The 19,675-nt window shown below is 37.6% G+C and overlaps 1 long non-coding RNA gene across 1 annotated transcript in view; it reads right to left on the reverse strand.

The window, feature by feature from the left end:
• Positions 1 to 11,933, reverse strand: part of LOC125331128 — a 43,642-nt gene extending 31,709 nt beyond the window's left edge. The window contains exons 1-3 of the long non-coding RNA XR_007205865.1: positions 11,556 to 11,933; positions 1,406 to 1,488; positions 1,178 to 1,276 (exon numbers count right to left, since the gene is read on the reverse strand). This is a non-coding gene — a long non-coding RNA (uncharacterized LOC125331128). The remainder of the gene's footprint in view (positions 1 to 1,177; positions 1,277 to 1,405; positions 1,489 to 11,555) is intronic.
• Positions 11,934 to 19,675: the final 7,742 nt, after the last annotated feature.

Genomic DNA, 19,675 nt, shown 5'->3' on the forward strand with positions numbered 1-19,675 from the left:
GCTTCTTATGAAATAACACATTCTGTTGAATGTATTCTTTATGCTCCTTATTTTCATAACCACATATAGCAGATCAAATAAGAAAACACAAATGCTTTCACAAAGTATTTTAGAAAAACTTTTTAAAGACAAATGTGAAGTGGCATGAAAAATAAGGTTTGTATTCTGTGGGTGCTACTGAATTTGCAGTTTCATCAGAAAATATATGTGAGGATGACCAAAACCCTTGTTTTTCAAATGTCTGTAACACATATTGAGGATTTCCTTTATTGCCCTAGGTAAACTGCTTGTGTCTGAAAGCAGGAATCATATCATTTGCAAGAATTACCACGATCATGAACATGAAATTGCACTTTCATTTTTGGAAATGATCAACACATTGTAATAATGAAGTAGGTGATCTCTAAATTATTGTCCACACCTTGTAATTGTGAGGAAACATTTCTGTAATGAGAAAGACATTTTAAGTCTCCTGCAACAGCATTGTGAAAAACTTCAGCACAATGGGGGACATGTGACGTCTCATATTTCCCTTTGGACACCCAGTTTAACCCCATCAAGGTAGGTTCCTGTCTAGGTCAATCCTAGTACCAGGTAGTAAGATACCAACACAGTAAGTTGTTAGGAATATTAGGTGATATTTTGAGAATTAAATACAAAGAAAAAAAGTTTAAAAGTTAAGATATCCACAAGACATATATAGTCTTTATAGCCTCTTCATGTGAATTTACTAAATGTACCTTTCAGTTCTAGTAGGTGCTTCTCATTCAATAGTTTTGTAGATTTGAAAAAGTTTCTATTCATGTTACTCTTAAAACCCTTCTGAAGTGAATAATTTTTATCCAATGTTTGATTATTTAATAGATAATCTAGATTTAATTTTGGCAAAGAAAAATATGTGTCATCTTAGCCATTTAATACAAAAATGCATAGCCTAGAGAAATTTTATTTTAAAGCTGTTTGCCTCCTTAATTGCAACAGTCTGTATATCTGTCTAGACTCCATCAAGGGCACTATTGTAGCTGGAGGCATTGGTTTGAAGAAGACTAAAGGGCTACATCTTGTCAAAGCCTCAAGTAGGAATTATTACCTTTTTTGCCACAGTTCACAGCTGTATTATGTCACCAAATCACATCACAGTGTAATCAAAGATGAATAAAATATTTTTTTTCTTTACCTTAAACGCTTTCCCTGTCAATTACAATCAAAGGACATGATTTCAGGTCTGTCAGTTTGCTGGGTTCTCTCCTACTGATGACTCCAAAACTGTAATCTGCTAAATATAAAATGAATCAGAGAAGTCTTAGAATGATTCTGCTATTAAGAAGAAGAATGTTTTTCTCCCACAGGGGACAGGAAAATAATTGGTCTTTAAAGAAAGAAATCAAAGATGTTAAAAGATTACCTTTTTTGGTTCTTTCCTCTCCACCTTTGGCTTTTTGGCTTTTTTTTTCTGTGCTAAACCTTCAGCCATTCAGTGTTCTTCTCCTAAGAAGACAGGCATAAGTATTCTAATCAAATCTGTCCAGTTTTGTGTGCCATTAGAGTAAACATTTAACTGGCGTCTTGTTTGCTCCATCACACCTTTTCCCCTCAGTATTATTGTCGATTGGGTGCTCTGTAATGGGCAGGCTGTACGCCTGCTGCAACTCCAACTTCTAGGCAGTTTAGTGGCTTGATTACATCATTAACCATAATCAAAAACATTTCCCCAGAATGATTTTAGCTTGGTAGTAAGGACTGCTTCCTTTGATCTCAGTAGCAACATTTTACGATAGGTTGCTCCTCATTTACACTACAAATGCTGGCAAAAATGAAAGTGGTATCTTCCCTAGTAATACCAGATAAAATAAAATAACTGGTTCAGCAGTCATGCCAGCTGCTATCATTGATGAACAATGTCCTTTTTCTTGTAAGAAAAATGTATAAACGCATATGAATGCATGTGTGCATGTATTATTCTGCATAGTGAAATTTTCTGATGTATATCCTTGTATTATACTTGGCAACATCTTCCTTTTCAGTATTTGAAATGTGGTATAAACCATGCCATTGGATTGCAGCTTTGCAAAATGTTTTTAGTCATAGCAAAAAATTTCATTGTACCTGCACTGCTTGCATATAGGCCAGAATTTCATTTTAATGCATGGAAGTCTTGTCAGAAGCCTCATAGCAGATGTAGTTTCCAGCATTTGTAATGATGTGTCCTTATTATAAGACTAGTGCAATAGTTAGAGTTCATGCCAGTTACCTACACTATCAAAGCATCAATTGACCAACCACTCCCCAGCTGAAAACCTACATGGCAGCTGTACCTACTACAGGGAGATGATCCCAGTGCTATTCTAGAGCACTCACAGCAATACTCCACATGCATATAATAAAAATTATGTTTGATCTGTAGTGTCTCCAGGACCAAGCTAGAGCTGACCCCTGTGGGTGGGACAGACAGAGGATGTTCAAAGACCTTTATACTGGCAGCCCTTGATCTCTCCTGTGCTCTTCCTGTTGTATTTTACAGCTGGTATTTTACGCTGGATCTAAAGTTTACTAGGGGAAGATGGGAGGTGTTTTGTGGCCTGCACCATGTGCCAAAGGGAGAGAAACAGAAGAATTGTTTTGTGGACATTTCCAAGCTGTGCATCTTTCTTGGCTTCTGGGGATTATGTTTTATGTCCCAGCTGTTCAGACCCACATCCCTACCTTAATCCTAGCCAGCTGATCCAGGTACTGCAGGGTCACAGGACCCTCTCACCTTCCACTATCACAGCTGGACAGACAGGAGCTGGGAGCCTCTAATTCCTCTGGGTCCCAAGTCTCACTTGCCAGCAAATTGTGTAGCTGAAGACTTTCCCCAAAACCTTATTTCTTTATTACTTTATTCCCATTTAGCAAAAGTGCTGCAATGTACAAATGTCTAACAGGCACTTATCTTCCATATGCTTTCTTGAGGAGAAGTAGAAAAGGAAAAGGAAATTAGTGCCATCTTCTTGTTGGTCAAACCAAAGATACTTGTTTGATGTTCTTCAGTTGCTGATAGTTTTGTTGCCTCTAACATAAGCATGAAAGACACAGCGGAGTATAAAAAAAACAGAATCTGCTGAAATTGTCATCATCTTATGCCATCCACAGTGACAGAGTAATAGGGTTTTCTGGTGATACACTTTCAGTTTTCAGAGATGTCAACGGATAAAGGAAGGGTAGCAAAGAAGTGCCAGTGAATAACAGAAGGGTAGCTACTGGGCACTTCCTTGGCAGGTGTCCCACCAAGTTATGATGTATTTATGTGGATATTCCCTGACTTTTTAGAAAAAGAAAAACAAATACATTCTCCAGTGGCCACGTTTAAAATGGTCACTGCCTTTAGTAGGATGATGCTCTGCACAATCTGCAGACATGCAGACAGAGGAAGCAGACTGCCTGCATCCATCAACTTAGTAAATGCCTCCAGATTAGCAGAAATATTTTGAAACAGCCAATAATTATAAAAGAGTTGCTTGCCATTGCATAATTATTTTATAAACCACATAACATACAACTGTTACTTGGTCACAGAGGCCCTCTTCACACTGTACCATATGGCTAATGGCTTCTACAGCACATCACACCATACTGAGTACTCCTTCTCATCACACTGTATGGCTACTGGCTCAGTTTGCTGCTAATGTCTGTGTTACCCTTTCACTGCATGTTTATTTTATGAAATTGTGGCATCTGTTTTCGGAGTTTATTCTAAAATGACAATGCTATATCCCCAGCCTTAGCCTGAAAATCACCTCAGTATTAATTTCCCATGGTAGATTTAAAATTTTTTGTTGTTGTTGTCTTTTTCTTGGGTTTCTCAAATAAATTTTGACCTTTTTTGCATTTTAATTTAAAGTAAGAATTTTTTTGTTTCTTGAGTTCTGTTCCTGACTCATTTTTACTGGGTAATATTGGATCTTTTTATTCTGTGGATGAAAAACACCTTTGCCTACACTGACCAAGCTGCCAAATATTGAAATACAAGTAGTCTTCTCTTTCATTCAGCTCCCAAACACCTTCCTAATCTTTACACAGCTAATATCTAATTCTAGCGTAAAAACGCAGTTGCAGGATCTACACATCAGGGCCACACACAAAGCACATTTTTCAAAGTTTCAGTGGTATCCTAGCAGCTGGAATATAATTTAAAAACAAAATAATTAAGTGGAACAATGCTGAGCTGTTTTGTAAACTTCCATAACAATACTTTGAATACATGACTAGAACTGGAATGGCCCTAGAAATTTTAATTTTGTATCATCAACAAATGTGTCTGATTCGGGCAAAATATTGATTCCATCCCGGTTACCAAGAGCAACTAAAGACAAAGAAAACTTGCATTTGTGGGCCCAGGTCCAGCAGAAGTAGTGTCTGACATTGGCCAAGTGTATGCTGTGGAACAGAGTGCTTTGCAATCACTGTCTCAGAAAAACCTTGGAATCTCTTCTGCAGCTACAAACACCCCTTGACAACAAAAGAAGTAGCAGTCTGTTGGCCAGACAGCTGGATCAAGGGTAGCTACAAGGCTGGCAAAATTACAAATGTTTTGCACTTGCTTCTCCAAGGTGGATCACTCAGAAATGTGGTGGTGCCCATCTGTGTACAAGTGTTGTGCTGTTGGCCCTTGGTGTAACCTTCACTGTGAGACTGGGAAGTCTGGTTTTAACACCTGATCCTGCACTTGCTAAAGTTGGTGACTTGTCTCCCAGGCAGTTCAGAAAGACAAGAAAGAGGTCTTTGAAGAACAATCCAGTTTTGGATTCCTCGGTGTCTTTTATATTATTATGAATTTTCCATTAGCATTGTCCCATGGGATGTACCAGGGCAGCCCTGCATGGCCTGGGACTGACTCCACCAGCTCTGAGCTCACCTCAGCTTCCAGCACTTGCTCCCCCACAAATGGCCTGTTCTCTCACCCTGCAGACCAGCACCATGCTAAAACCAATCTCCTCACTGCATCTGCTTACAAATAGCACAGTTACAGGGAGCTAATTGACAAATTCAGGCTTTTGCTACACAGGAAAATTACTCAAACTTGTTCAAGTATTTTTGAAGGTGTCTCTGCTGCTCATGGTGCTCCTCAGGCACTTACAATAACAGATACCAAGGGAAAGAGAAGAAAGACCCAGCACACCAACTCCCTGCTGAATACTGTATGCAACTACTACAGAGCCCTAACTGCTTCTTAATATGTTTTTTAATTGGCCTGTTCTAGTTTAAGGTGTCTTGTGTTATCTTTTCCTTGTTTGGGTTTTTTTTCTAGATTTCCCACTGTGAGATTGCCTTGGTGAAGCAAAGTCAGAGCAAAACAGTCATGCACAATGTGTGTAGCCTAAACCAGATGATTTCCTTGTATCAGTATACACATGGAACTGACTGCACTTCTAATTCATCATTTGGAAAAAGCTAGTAATGAAAAAAAAAAATTAAAACATTTTGGCAAGAACAACGAAGGAGAAAGTGTTTGTTAAATGCCTGATGAACAGTTGGAGAATTTAAGATCTGATTTCATTCAAATTTCTTGTATAACTAAGTGCAGTTTATTAGTGATTAACATGACTTAGTGCTTATTAAATGGGCATGACTGCAGTTTTGCCAACTGCACTGAAACAGAAATGAGTTCCCACAGTAACCTCACACTAATGTTAGCACGACCTGAGTACTACCTGATGTGCATTTATGCAAAAACCCAACATTTTACTGCATATTTAACAGGAAACACCCACTTTATATTTTGCAGGAATTAATATACTTAAAAAGTATTTTTTCTCTATTTTTCAATTTTAACTTTTGGAAATCTTAGGAAATTATTTAATGGAATAAAAGAAACCAACATGATACTGTGAAATGGAAAAAAATAGGAAGAAAGAAACCATAGGAAAATATTAAACTTTTTATTCTAAATATTAAGCAAATAAGGGAAGAATTGAATTCATAATATATTACACAGATAGTCTTTCTGGATCACCAGCATGTCTTTCATTAAATGAAGAGTCATAAGGAGCCAATAGGTAAACTAAGCAACACATACAATAATCAGAAAAAGGACCATCAAGTGGCAATAAGAGAGCCATATACTTTGACTATTGCCTTCATGGAAAAATATCTTTAAATCAGATCTTTTGGTCTGTAGAACCATAGAGATGTGCTTTGCTGAATTTCTTCTTGTCACACAAATTATGGAACTGTCCTGTGAAACAAAGTTTGACTTTACCTTTTGGTTTCCTTTGCATTTATGATATTTGAATTAAGGGTTATTCAAAAGTTATGCCTCATTTCCTTCCATACCTCCATCCTTAGACTGCTGTCAAGTATTATTTATTAACTCTATTATAGTAGCACATTGAGGGCCTAATCAAGATTATGCCCCTACTGTGTTAGACTCTGTACATTATGAAATAAAAGATAATCCTTCTCCCAAATTCTTACATCAATGTAAGTGAAAGATGTTATGCTAACATCTTTCGATAGTGTAAAAAATTGAATTTTGTCAATGGATGATGGTAAGTCAGTGGCAGAGCCGAGATCAGCATAAATTCTCAACTCCAGCTCCCTGCTCCCAATCAGCAAGGATGTAACAAGAATGATGGTAAAAATTGTATACGAGGTTTTGTTGCAAGAATTCATTTCATTAGTTTTTTTACAGCTACCTGAATTTTTCCTTTGGACTGGCATTTCTGCCTTACAGAAATAAAGTGAATACTTATTAGCAGGAAGAAGAAAACTAAAATTTCTTTATATTAGTTTAAAAGTCATTAATATGAAAGCAAGTACTTCTTCTACAGTATCTAATTGTCTTCCTTTTTCAGTATTCAAGATCCACTGTTTTTTCTCTATTGTCTCGCTTCATTTTAAACAAGATGGAAGCAAACTCCTTGGTCTCCTAGACCAGTGAGCAACAAAGATATTTACATTAAAAGAGGTGAGGTTACTGTTAACAGGAAAAAAATATCCCCTTCCATACTTACCCTCTGGTTTTTAAGAGATACAGCATCAACAAAATAGCAGACAAATAGCTGAATCTGTTACTATCATGACAAGCTACTTTAACAATACGTATTTTAGGGGAACTGTATTTGGTGCTTAGCATATTAATTGAGCTGTACCTCTCACTGAATTCCTTGATCCTAGCTCCCTTTAAAATAATAAAAATTAATACAGAAAGGTAGTTCTTCACAATAGGAGCAATAGGAGTAGATTTTATGTTGATGTTCTTCTTTTACTACAGAATGAAAAGGTTTAATTCCTGAAATAAAACATCTAAGTTGCCACACTGTACTGCAAATAGCCAAGTCATGAACAGCAGCAAGCAGAACTGGGATGATCACTTAAAAATATTTCCAAATGCAGACACAGACAACGACAAAGAACTACTTTCACAAAAATGATTCCTGTTAAATAATTCTTGAAGTACCTAAACTTAGTCAAGAACTTGGAGGTGAAATCAGATAAATCCTACTGTCTACAGCTAGGTCTAGGCATCTGCATTTAACAAGAACCTCAATACCTTTTACAGATGAATTGTAGCTGAGATATATGCAGGCTGAAGAGCTCTTCAGAGTCTGTTCCAATGAAAATATTGTCTAAGTACATAAGCATTAGAGCTGAACAAATAATTCTCGATGAATAATTTATCTGATTGATTTCCCCTTTTTATTCTCTCCCTCTTCAGAGGCTATGCACGGACAAAACAAAAAGTATATTGAATTTATTCATTATTTGAAATTATTCACAATCTTGTTCAGTGAATAATTCTAGGCCTGCAAATCCTTTGAACTGTGGACTTTGAGTAGCTAATTTGCAGCTCACACCATAAAGTGTGTAATAATGAACTAACTAGCTAGCCAAGCACAGTTTTTAATTGCAAGAGTCTGACATCTGAATGAGTCCTGTTTGAAATTCAGTCCAGTAGGTATACAAATGCTCAAGCTAAAAAGTCATATTTCACAGGCATTTTTGCTACTTCAGTGCAAGTGTTCCAAAGATGGGTTTGAATAATTCGGATATGAGGCTGCCCATTCACACAGTTCTGACAGTGCCCCCTCTTCTAATGAACCTTAGCAATAAATAGATCAACATATTCATGAGCAGAAACATTCCACTTAGTATAAAAGCATATATCAATAAGACTAATAAGACTGTTCATGTAATAATTTTTGCATTACTGAGAGTTTACATGGACAAAGTAGGGAAAGGAAAAATATCACCTTGAAAAAGTGCAAACACTGAGTTGAGTCTGGCAAGTCTCCACAGAGCCAGAATGAGATTTATATTGTGCCCTCTTCCTTCTCTGCTTTATTTACTCCCATCTGTCCTTGACAGAAGCATCACTTTTAAAGTGAACTTCTTCTGGGTTGCTATATCACTCTTTTCCTTGAAAGACTGGCTACAGGGAGCTGATCAAAACAGAGGGCAGGTAGACAACCAGGGCAGGATTTCAAGAAAGGCTTTAGCATGCTTTAAAGTGTTTCAGCAAGGGGCTTGCTGAGGTCAGAGGCAGCATTAACTGGAATTTGTCTGCCACTTCTTTGGTGTTTCTGGGTGTCTCTAGAGGTTTTCTCATAGCCTACCTTTGAACTTCAAACTTCTAGTAAGCTGGTATATATCTCACTCCACAATTTTGATTGTGAATTGAACTAAAGAAAGAAGCTAAAGTTTATTTACCAGCCATCAATCAGCAAATAAATTATTTACAGATGTCTTCATTTATTTGACTCTTTCATTTATTTACTTATAGCTACAGCAAATACCACCACCAGACAGCGTCCAGATGGAAAACAATTACCCCACACTGGAACCGTATGCTTCCTGAGAGAAGCTGAGAAATTATTTGAATCTCAGACAGAAACAATTAGAAGTAAACTCAGGCCTGTTTTTGTGAGAAACTCCCCTTTGGACACAGATGCTATGAAATCTTTCTGACATATCACAAAGAAAAAACAGATTTGACCTTCAGAAAGAGGCTTAGGATGCTGTGAGTCCAAACTGAATGATAATCCTGTGTAAGTGGCAACTCAAGAGTAGACTCTAATCTGTGCACTGTGTCAAGTACAAGAGTAACCAACCCATGTAGTTTATCCATATACATGTCACCTGAGGCTCAGAGATGCTGACATGCTAAATGCAGCATGTCAGAATTTACAAGGAGAGGAGAAGTGCTTTGATTACATCAGAAAAGAAATTATTAGAATAGTTCTAGTAGATTAAATTTGAATAGAAAACCTTACACTACTTGAAGTTGCTTAATAAAGTCTATAACTACTTACAATTATAACTACTGAGATAAAATGAGAGCAGAGTGAGATTGATCTAATATAGATAAATATAGATGACAAGGAAGAATATATCTCTATATTCTTCACTGTTATCTCACACACATCACAAATCCAGGGAAGTATCAGTTCTGCAGTAATATCCAACACTGGGAGTTTGCCGTTTGAGACCTTTTTCTCTGCACTTCCAGACTGTGTTGAAACAGAATCCAGACAATCATCTGGATCATTAGAGTCCAAAGCTCTACAGACTCCACATCTTTGCTCAAATGGTAGAAATGATAGCTTTCATCTGCACTCCTCCAAATCCAGACACCCTGTCATTTGTTCCTGCTGTGGCATTGTATCTTGAACTTCAAGTTTCACTGGGTTGTGCCTTATAGGCAAAATGGATCCCTTCTAATTCTAGAGAAAAATTAAATTAATTCAATTTCTAAACATCATTTAAAGATGTTTGTTTTCCCAGATATGGGGTCATTTGGAAGGATGGGGGTTTTTTTCAGTCCTGGCTCTTTCTGTTATTTCTTTCAGGTGATATAATGGGATAGAACCATTGCAAGAATTCTCCCAAGGAATGATATTAGATGGCAGCTTGAAATCTAATGCAGTGCTTGGGTATTTAAAGAAATAAGTATTCAGGAAACAGATTCTACGTAATAAAAAGAGCACAAAGCTGTACTAGAAAGAACTGTATGGCCATCTTGTTTAAATAAGAGACAAGAAGATGATCAACATCATGCCTTATTAATAATAAAACTGGAAGTCATAACTGTGGAACTAATCTATCTTGGAGAGAAGAGTATATTTCTGTATTTCCTGTCTTGGAGGGAAGAGCAGATTTTTGCCACATAAACTGCTTTCTACATCCAAAAAGATGGGTTTCATCAGAAAGCTTATTTCTTGTTGTAAAGAAGCTGAAATATTTTGGAGGTTTGCCAGACATCATGAAAAGCTGCGTGTCCTAGGGATTTCTTCATATCAAGGACTACGTGTCCCATTATAAAAGAGAGAAGAAAGATAAAGCCTTGAAAATCCTTATACACACAAATTCCAAAATCTTTAAAAGAAGTACTTCACTTTTTAGGAGATTCAAAGGTGTTTTTCATAATTGAAACAAGCAGGAGACCAAGTTTGTTACACTAAAAGCAGTTTGGGCCAGGACACCAAACACAATAGAATTTCTGAAGGCTTAGCTAGAAAGAGGCAAAGAGACCTTCCTTCAGTTTTTCCTGTCCAGGAATCTGGGAACTGGCTTTGCCTTGGTTGACCTTCCCTAACAGAATGCAGACCAGCATGGAATGTTTCACTTCTGGACGCCATTACATAAGGATGGAACATGGATTGTCAACCATAGACTCCAGCTGAGAGATGAGGAATTTAACAGCTCTGAAATCCTTCACTTGCCAAGCGTCTTCAGAAAATTCCATTATGCAGACAGAAGGTGATCACCATAAATTTATTATCTTACAGATCTTTTTTTGTGTTATTCACAATCAGCCTTATACATTTTCAGCTCACAAAGGTACAGATGGGATTCACTAAACAGTAAAGAAACGAAATTTACTTATGCCTTCGGTTACATTCCAATATTAATTTGCAAACATGAAGCTGTGTCTCTGATCATAACCAAGCCAAATACACTTATAAAATGAAAACATCCTACCAGTGGTACAGTTTCAAACTGCAATTTTCTTTCTCTTTTTTTGTTTTTTTTGGGTTTTTTTTGATATAGAATTACTTTTTTCCAAGGCTAAATAAATAGCAGGTGGGTCAATCTTTAGGTCACAAGTTCTATCTTTTCATTGCCAGGTAATATTCATAGCACAGCAGGGCTAAATGATGCTCCACAGTTTAAGGACATTTGATGGAATCTTTGCTGTGATTACTTTAAGTGGTGGCATTTAAGTGGCATGAACTGGACATCTAAATCTTTGGACTTTGGAATGAAAACTGTTGTGGGAATATATTTTCAAAGGCTGGCACAAATGAGCATCCATTAATCATCTTCCTTTTCAACTAACCTTGTTTGCATTGCCCAAAATTAAACAACTTAAGTAATTTTGACACAATGCCATCCTTTTAAAGATTGAGTAGCTTTTCACTTCCTGACACTACTCTGAATAGGGGAGCCCACAATTGGAGACAGCATTCAAGATGTGGCCTCATCAGTACTAATTAGAGAAGAAGAATCACCTCCTTCCCTCCCCTAGCAACAGCCTTCCTAATGCACTATTGAGTGATGTCCAATTTGGTACCCACCAGGACCTCTAGGGTCTTCTCTTTCCAGCTGCTTGGACTGTGTTGGTGCCCGCAGTTATTCCTTTCCAGGGGCAGAACTTTGGATTTCTCTTTGTTGAACTCCATGAGATTCCTGTGAGTCCATTTCTCCAGTCTGTTGATGCCCTGGGAAATAGCACAGTTTATGAACCACCCCAAGTTTTGCGTCATCCTCAAACCTCCTGAAGGTGCACTGTCCCATCATCCAGATCACTAATGTTGAACACTGCCCACCTCAGTACTGACCAGAGGGCTTAGGGTTAGGGTGGGCCTTCAGCTTGGCTTTGTGGTGCTGCTGAGCTCCTGAGTTTTCCGTCCACCTCACTGTCCCATTTCCTAGCCATACAACATCAGTGTGTCTGTGAGGACAGCGTGGCAAGCAGTGGCAAAAGCCTTGCTGAATTCCAGGATACACAGGATTGACTCCTTTCCCCTCATCCACCAAACCATACATTTCACCACAAAAAGCTTTCACATTGGTGAAACATGATTTTCACTTCATAAATTGATGCAAATTGCCACCAGTCACCTTCTTGTCTTCAGATAATTGGAAATGGTTTCCATTCAGCAGCAAGTTTGGGGTTTTTTTCTTGATAGTATTCACCTCTAAATTTTTATGGATTTAAAAAGATCTTTTATTAATAGTTGTACACTAATGAGAATGCAAATAATAATGAGCAGTGGAAAAATACTCCAGAACTTTAAGGGTAGGGCATAAATTTAAGCTAGGATAAACTTTAATTCTCTTAATTACAGACATAATAAAAAAGAAAATTCTAAAAGAAATTATTAAAGGAAGTTTAGAATCCAATTATAGTTTATCAGAAAAATATTTTTAAACTTTGAAGTCATTTCCACTTTGAAGATTGAGAATGACCATAGTCTCTTCATGGCAAAACCTTTCTTGCTCCCTTCCAGTAGTTTTTTGCCTGGGTTTGTTTTTATATTTAGAATAGACCTTTTGCTGGTGAAATCATTAACATAAATCATTAAAATTACGGTTTCGCTAATAAATCATTAAAAGGTACAAATCTGAACAATGAAAAAAAAAATGTCTAAAACAATTCTATTCTGATGAACAGTTTTGTGTTGACTCCACTTACACAGAACTTCAAAACATTGAAGAGGGGTAAGCTCTGGGGTTTTATTTTTTCTGAAAAAGTGGTGGAAATCACACCCTGTAATTGCTGGTTCTGCATTAGGAACCCATTGGTTGTGATCAACAGGAGGAGGAGGCTCCAGCCACCCCTTGCTCTCCTCTGGTGTTGTTGCTATGGCAATGCTGAGCATCAGATTAGACCAGAGTGACATGCTGTGTGCTCCCCGAACCCTGACTTTGCTCTTTCTTTTGTTGTTATTTTTATTAAAATAGCAGTACAGATTGTTTGCACTGAGCATGTGTAATAATAATGTGTGAAAGAATAAACTCATTAGACAGCAGAAGGTATTGTTGAGACAAAAACCTCGTGGCAATTAAAAAGAAAAAGATGCGTTGTATGTGTGATCAACCCTCACATGCCAAGACACGAGCCAAAAACTGAATGAACACATCTCTTCAGTCACATTAGCACATTAATATTCATCACTGGAGGTTAGGTTTTAAACTCTCCTTTCAACCCATTGAGAGAGGCAGGCACAGACTCTGTAACACTGACCCAAAGTGGTGTAAAACATTCTAAAAACAGGTTACCATAAGCCTACAATGGAAATCTCCCAACTAACTTAGAGCATCTTAAAAGAGAGAATTATGGAACAGTAATTAGTAAATGAAAAATCGAAACTTCATTTCCATTGCCTGTTGGATTTTTCACCTTAAAAACTACACTTGGTGTCTTTCACTTATCTACTCTTCCTTAAAGGCTGCTGATGTTTAGCATTAATGTGGGGTAGAGTCACAAATTAATGATAACATCCCCACTCCACTTGCATATACATAAATACACACACACAAAGACTCTGATGTCTTTGCTCTAGAAAAGGAACACACAATTTTAAGAGTTTGCATGTTTCAGAGATGCACATACTACAGGAAACAGGGAATCCAGAAAAGGTTCACCGTTGTTTGAGTCCTGTGCAGCTGGTCTCTGTCCTCTTGGTAACTCAGGGTCTGGCTGGCACATTGGCAGTGTTTTTCAAATTCCATGCACTCTTTTGATACTTAAGCACTGTGACCGAATAGCTTTTACTTGGCAGGTTTCCTCAATAAAACTGCAATCAAGCTGAAAGAAATTTTTTAATCCATGACTTGGTCTAAGACCAGGTCAAGTTGGTCTCATTTATCATCTTTTTAAGGTGGAGCTTTTAAATATGGACAGATGATACAGCTCTAAGTGTTGGAACCCATATGGAGAAGGTATGGCTCCATTACTATTAACAAGTCATTGTTAATACCTCTTTGCCAAAGTAGCAGAACACAGCACCTGGTCAAACATAAAAGCCTTTGAGGGTTCTTATGGGAATTCAGTTAGACTTTCACTGTGTAAATGCACAATTTGTTTCTACTATATAGACCTTGAAATGAGGTAGATCCCAAAGGCTATAGGAAAACATCTGCAAGATCCTGTATGGGTCAAATATTCTACTGATGTGATTTTCTCTTTGAAAATTGGTTTACAGATGGTTAGCAAGGTGTTCACAGTGTTCAGTTTTATTATTTCATAGTTGGCATTTGCGTCCAGTGCTCTGAAAATAACTTTGTGGATTCAATACAATAACTACTGCCTAAAGGAAACATTGTTCAGTTACGTGAGGAAATTAAAGCGAGTCATTTTATTTCTTTTACTACCATTTATTAACTTTTCTCCTTATGTAAAGTCAGAGAATTTAGAATAGAATTTCAGTAGAATTGCCCTTTTGGAAGGCCAATCCTGATACTTTTACTTTCAGGCTGGCATTGGCCAGATTTATTAGCCAGATTCTGCAGAACAATTTTTTGTCCTGTTGTGTATTACCCTCAAACTCTGGCTCTTCATCAATTGAAGTAGCCCAGGGAGAGCAGCGCCACTGAAACAGTGATCATCAGGGGAAGAGCAGCTGGTTTAAGAGCGCTTGTCCTAGAAAACAAGAAATATGGATGTGGACATTCTCTACAGACAAGATGATCAGAAAATGGTAGGTTCAAAAGAAATATTATTTTTCTCCATAACAAGACAGGGGATAATTTCTTAAGTTGTTGTTTACGGTCAAGAAAACTTTGACAGAGTGAAGGTGCTCATCTTGGGAATTGCATTATTTTTTTTTTAAATAGTCAAGGCAATTGGGCTGCATTTCTAATCTCTGCTTAATACTAGGAGTTGATTTAAGTTTGAGCATCCTTAAAAGGTCTCAATTTACCTTGTAACAGCAACAGTGGAGTCTCAAAAGTGCAAATGCAGACACTAAGTCATATGTGTTCCGTGGAGAACAGCCAAGAAAATCCAGTGCCGAATCTCAGTAAAACTAATAAATCTGAATAATTAACACACCGATCAGTCACAATAAGTTGTCAGGCAAATAAATTTAATCCATTAAATAAAAAAAAGTTATTTCTTTCTGATTGTTTTCTTTGTGTTATATATTTGTGTTATATCTGTTTTAGACTCACAGAAAACTGGACAATGAGAAAGACTGGCTTTTCCCTTCTTATTTCCCATTCATTAAAAATGTGCTTGATAAATAAAACTTGAGGGGGGAGGGGAGAAGAAAATATATTGTGCCTCAAAGGAAAGAGAAATTTGCTGGATACAACAGAAAAAAAAAAAAATTTTACTTTTCCATGTGGAAATAATACCATTAACAGCCAGCACACCAAGCCTGATTTCAGATCAGCATCATATGTTGTGTATGAACTACTCATGTAACATAGGGAATTGTGCAGCTAACTCAGCTAACTCCAGTGTCAGCATGCAGGCTCAGCTCTACCTTGCCTTTGCTTGGAAAAGGTGACACTGACATTTTTGGAGGGTTTGGGGGTTTTTTTTAAAGCTTAGTTAAATCATCATTTTAAAAATATAAACAAACAGAACTATGTCTGCATATGAAATAAAGGCAAATTTGGTTTAACAGATATCCATCTGCCCTTTTCCAGGCACTGCAGGAGCCCTGCAAAGCAAATGGGATTTGGGGTAGGAGAAAGAGCACCAGGAATTTTGTGTTTGTCTGCAACACTTCAGTTGGTTTTGGTTGTAAGTCAGTCCAGTCCTCATGTTTCTGCTGGGCCTGACTTAGGCTCACCACACCTCAGTTAGGAGCACACCTGCAGCTCCTCACTTCATAGCTGATGTAAGGGGGTACAGAGTTCCACAGGGCAAGTCTAACTGCAGAGCAAGGGAGACTGATTTAATTACCTAGATGAGGTGTCTGAGCTTAATCAGGATAAATTAAGGGAGTCTGATTAATTTTGTTGCATTTCTGAGTGAAAACTTGTTCTGTGCTGTTGGTAATATGGTGCAGTTGTTTTACAGTACCTGTGGGCCCCTCAGACTGTGCCAGAAATGGTGCCAGCTTTGGGGGAGGAAAATCAGGACTTCATATGATACCTTGCACCACCTTTACTCAAAACTGGAATGGCTACACTTCGATTTGGAGCAAACAAAAAATACTGCAGAAGTGCATGTGTGGCAGCATACTTAGCATTTTAATAACAATGGCTCACTGCAGCAGTATTTCTAATATTTTTTTACCCTTTTTTTGTCATGAAAATAGATTAATGATGCATTTTACAATTTTCCAACACTGTTTCTTGCAAGGCTCAGGCATTCTGCTCAGACAGTTCTCTTCTGTGAACTGTGCTCCAGTTTGCTCTGTGCAGTTTGCTGCATGTTGAATATTCATCTGTGTTTTTCCTCAGTCCACCTCCAGATTTCTGATTCTTGTAACCCATGACAAAGATTTTAATGACTCTGGAAAGGACAGCCACCTCAATCTCATTGTTTGCACAATCAAAAGATCATAATCCAGCTGCAATAAATCTTAGCTCTGATGAGAAATAATTTGGCATTGCCTAAACGTGACATGAATGCGTTACAAAAAGCCTCTCTTGGTTTCTAACTTGCAGCTTGAAGCTAAGAGCAGTGGATGAGATCCAAAATCTACAGAATACTTTTCAGTGTTGGCCTTAGAAGCTTAGTAAGACTTTCTCAAACAGTGTTTTGTAAGCCTGCTATGTATTTTTCCTCGTAAAGCCCACAAAGACTCTTGAAATTTTCTTCCCTCACTATCCAGTTGAAACCAGTATATTCATAGAATGATCAAAGTATAAATGTTGACATTTACACTGCTGGACATTTAAATAAAATTCTTATATAAGTATCTATTAGGCAAGATTTACTTCACGCCATTTTCAATCAACTACACGGACAAGCAGTATATATAGAAAAATAACCCCCCTATTCATACTAATACAAATATTTCATGTACATTTTGTTTATTCTTTGGAAGAAACTGAGCATATCTTCCGCAGTTTTACCACAGGTCATCTGAAGGGCAGTATCAGGATTCCTGTGATCCATGTAGGCCTCCCAAGGGGGCACAGAACAAGACCTGTTTGATCCAGCACCTGCTGTGAAACTATCACTTGGATACTTTTTTGTAAATTTTTGCCAGACTGTGAATAGTATAAATATGTAAGAAAGAGCTACAGGAAAATCAGCTGGATATTGATGAAAATGCCATTAGTAGCCACTGATCAATCATTTCAGACTACCTTTTCTTTTTTTTTTTTTTGTTCTGCTGGCACTGCAGCTTCAGCATTAGCCAGACTAAGGCCACAACATAGTTTTTAGCTGCGTGCTACCACATTGTGCTTTTGCTACAATCTACAGGAAGTGCCCACAAAATGCTAAACGTGGCAACTGGCATTTCATGCAGTATGTGTGACCAGCAGGCAACCTGGAGACCATTCCATGAGTGTTCAGAATACCCTGATAGGGTTTAGCAATTCAGTTCCTAGGAATTATCAGTTTCTAATTCCACAGAAAAAAACTTCAGCAAAAATCTGCTTAATTGCCAGATAAATTCTTGGAGGGCTGTTTAGTTTTGTTTTAAGTTTAGGTCCTCTGGAACTTGACAAAAAGACCTTAGGGAATGGATTTGAGTAATGATTTTCTGAAGCCATTAAACTTAACAATGACTTCAAAGATTTAGCATCTGTTTTTTTAAATGTTCGCATGAGGCTGACAGTTGGTATACAATGTTTCACCCCATTGCAGTTGGCAACTACCAAGATATTAAATGTTACATAAAATACAAACTTCGCCTGAAACAATGGTTCTGATCAGGAAGAAGACTGTGAAATACGGCATCTTTATGTTCATCAGCCCCAGGTGGGGGTTTAAAGTCACTTGACTTGCTGACACACATACCTTTATGTCCTTAATAATTTGCTAGCACTAGAAAAAGGCAAAGCAGTGAAGGCAGAGTGAGTTTCACTCCCTTCTGGCTTACATATCAGGAGCTGTTAGCAAAATTCCAGCTCTGTGGTGGGGATGTGTGAGTCCAAAACAAACAAGATGTTTTTCAGATGCTAGACTGTGTTTAAAACTCTGGCACTTGGAAAAATTTATTTTATTTTATTACTGTAAATTGAAGAAGTTTAATTAATATCAGCTCACTGACAAACAAGTATGCTGGTTTAATGTTTGGTTTTCACACTGTGCAACAAATCCTGACACACAAGTCTTTATAGGCATCGAAGACCCAGACAGCAGAGTTAATATGGTTCCACTTTGCTGCTATAAGAGTGAGAGAATCAAAACCGTGCAGCGCCCTCCCCTTTATGGATGAGCTCTTCCATTTCATTTTACAGGCTTAAAGCATGGCCAGAGGCTCTCAACTTCAACAGTGCACGGAAAAATTTCCTTTTGGGAGAAACTTACATCATCAGCTGCTAGACCTGTCCTGGGTCGCCACAGATAGTGTGGAAAGGGAATAATTTACTGTTCCTGAAGCTCAGATTATCTCCTATTTGTCCATTCACCCTCAGCATGACCTACGCCTCCTGTGGGTTAGCTCCACTATTTGGCTCTTAACTACACAGACTCCAGTTGAATCAGTAATTTTATCTAACAAAAGCCACATAGGAAGAAAATAAATGAAATGCTGCTTTTTAATGCCCCTGACCACAAAATGTGATGGCACTGCTTTGTCACTGGGTTTCTAACTGATTGCTACCTTGTGCACAGGTAGCCACTGTTTGTGATCAAGATGTCAAACAAACAGTTTTATGTGTTATTGCAAACTGTAAAGCAGGCACTGCCTGGACACTGAATTTGAATGAAAGTGTATAAGTTCTTGGGAAAGGAAACAAATGAAATTTAAAATCTTTAAGACAATTATTTCAATTTCTCACCATTCCTCTCCTAATTTACTTAGTTCAGAGGAAAGTGAAGGAAAAAGGTTTTAATGACTTGCCTTTCATACCTCTTTATTTGAAAGAAAGATGGTAAAGAAGAGGGTATTTCTTAGCTTGGAGAAGCCATGGCAAAGTTAAGACTGAGCTTCTCCTCCTCTCCCTTCTTTAAAATAGTTTATTAAAACTAAAGAGTGGAAAGAGGAATCCTACTGAAAGAAAATCTGTTTATGTAAAACTTGTGGAAGAAAGCACTCTAGAACATTAATTTATTTTAAAATACTGGCCCTTAATATTGACAAGATTAATGAAACTAACTGTCATCTGCAGAGGAAGGGCCAGTTTACAAGACAAAGCTGTTATGAATTACGTGCAGGATTTTTTCAAGATTTCAGAAAATTTTGGTAGAAACCATGTGTGTAATACACTTTTTTGATACAGTTCTCCATTATCTAGCTCCATTTTTTTTTCCAGCACCCTATCTGGCTGCTGATAAACAACTATCCTCACAGAATGGAAGGTCTCCAAGAAATAAAGATAAAGAGATAAATAAGGTACATTTTCCCGAGGGATTTAGGGTGATATGATAAGTTGAGATCTGATTCAAAGGCAGATCTGGACATAAATGCAAAATAGAACTGTGTGGAATCATCAACTCTGCCTGCTAAAACTGGTTTTCTGCTTCTTCTGTGGCATAAAATGTTCCCTGTATCTTTCCATAGCATCAAAACTTTCATCTGTTTTGATATCAGGTTTCTCGAACTCCCTGAGTATT

The sequence above is a fragment of the Corvus hawaiiensis genome, chromosome 10, assembly GCF_020740725.1.
Source record: "Corvus hawaiiensis isolate bCorHaw1 chromosome 10, bCorHaw1.pri.cur, whole genome shotgun sequence".
Classification (NCBI taxonomy): Eukaryota; Metazoa; Chordata; class Aves; order Passeriformes; family Corvidae; genus Corvus; species Corvus hawaiiensis.